The sequence below is a fragment of the Eurosta solidaginis genome, chromosome 5 (assembly GCF_040869045.1).
Source record: "Eurosta solidaginis isolate ZX-2024a chromosome 5, ASM4086904v1, whole genome shotgun sequence".
In the NCBI taxonomy this organism is placed as follows: Eukaryota; Metazoa; Arthropoda; class Insecta; order Diptera; family Tephritidae; genus Eurosta; species Eurosta solidaginis.
Window position 1 is genome coordinate 68751324 of NC_090323.1, and position 2288 is coordinate 68753611.

Consider the following 2288-nt stretch of genomic DNA (forward strand, 5'->3'; position numbering starts at 1 on the left):
AATAAAATTTACAAAAATTACACCATTAATTACATAGAAAATCGGTACCATCGATTTGTTGTACACTTTGTCACATTAAACACTATGAACACTATAAAATTTTCATTTGATTGTATAATTTTCGTTTATACCAACGTTTTTAGCGGACGTTTTTGGGTCGGACAGGGTATACATATAAGAGTAGATACAAGTAAAAAATATAGGTGCTTATTTTCAGTGGGTGGTTAAACTATAGTATATAACTTGCCTAGCGTATAACCCTGCTATTTTATCTATTAAAAAATTGAAACGATCAAAAGGCAAGGCTAAACTAAGCCGACCTTAACTGCAGCTTAAATTCACAAAGAAAATTTAAGCAAAAATGTTGCCTTCAATGTGGCTAATTAGAAATAGTTGTCTTAAAGAAAAATTTGATAAATAGCGTTATAAAGTACCATATAAAAATATCTTGACAATTACCTTAGTAGTATGCTTTCATTTGACTTGAAAAAAGTTTCATTTAAAATGAAAAAAGTTTCATTTGAAATGAAAAAAGTTTCATTTGAAATGAAAAAAAGTTTCATTTGAAATGAAAAAAGTTTCATTTGAAATGAAAAAAGTTTCATTTGAAATGAAAAAAGTTTCATTTAAAATGAAAAAAGTTTCATTTAAGATGAAAAAAGGTTCATTTGAAATGAAAAAAGTTTCATTTGAAATGAAAAAAGTTTCATTTGAAATGAAAAAAGTTTCATTTGAAATGAAAAAAGTTTCATTTAAAATGAAAAAAGTTTCATTTGACCTGAAAATAATATATATAACATTTTGGAAAACACAAAAAAACCTGATTATTTAGTGAATAATACTCCTAGAATGTTTAAATTTGACATGTGGGCGTAGCACCGCCCACTTGTGATAAAATCAATTATACAAATATTATTAATCATAAATCAAAAATCGTTAAACCTATCGTAACAAAATTCGGCAGAGAGGTTGCCTTACTTACAAGGAACGCTTTGAAGAAAAATTAACGAAATCGGTTAAGGACTACGCCCACTTTTATGTAAAAGGTTTTTAAAAGGGTCGTGGACGAATAAAATAAGCTATATCTTTGCAAAAAAGAGCTTTATATCAATGGTATTTTACTTTCTAAATTGAATTATAACATTAAATTGGACAACACTATAATTTTTTTAAATGGGTGTGGCACCGCCGCTTTTATCACTAAGCAATTTTCTATTTATAACTCGAAGAAAAATGTACATATCGTAATGAAATTGTGTACACATATTTTCCCTATAGCAGAAAATATTTCTACTTAGATATAAAACAAGTTTAAAAAAGTCGTAGACTAGAAAAATAAGCTATAGTTTTGAATCAATGATATTTCACTTATCAAGTTTCATTGTAAGAGGAAATGGGGAGACATTTTTTTTTAAACGGGCGGTGCCACGTGTTATGTAGAAAAGTAATTTATCTGAAATGAAATGTGCAATTGAAGCTCACGCTGAGTATATAATGTTCGGTTACACCCCAACTTAGACACCTTTACTTGTTTCAGATGCTTTTGCAGACAGCTTGAAATAAATGTAACTCGTTTTGTATAGTGTACCAAAAAGATTTATCCAAAAGATCGAAAATATATAAATCATAATCTGCAACTCAATCATCGTACCCGTCCTGATATGTGGTGAAGAAGCATGGATACTGCCAAAATCTTATGAGGCGGCTCTGAGAGTGTACGAGAGAAAAGTACTTCGATAGATTTACTACCCTCACGAGGTGGTAACAGCGAGTATCGGAGTCAAAATGATATTTTTTTAACTCATTCAGTACCTTTCAGAACAGGAATTTCGCACTGTGTTTACGAACTCGGGCCTGTTTGAATTTTGTTAACAACACTCATTTTTATACATCACTTGTCTTGATTTTCTATTTCTTTTTGTTTTTTAAAAATTACAACAAAAATTAAATTAAAGTATCTTGGAAATAAGAAAAACCGATTTCATATGCGCATAACTTTTCATGTCGAGGATGGCACTGAGGACATGAGTTTTTGTAGCGCAGCTCCGGTCATGAACGAATAGCGTTTAGGATCGGTTTCCTCCAAAGCCGTACCGCTATATAGCGGCCATTATATAGCAGTAAAGTACGTTGCCAAAAACGTTGCAATGTGAGAGTAATTATGTAGAAACTTAGAAGACGGTAGTGAAGATTCACCGTAATGCAATATAGCGGCAGGGCATAAAATACTGTCACGGATACTAGCATAACTAAAAGCCTTCCGCGATTTACAACCAGATTGACTGAAT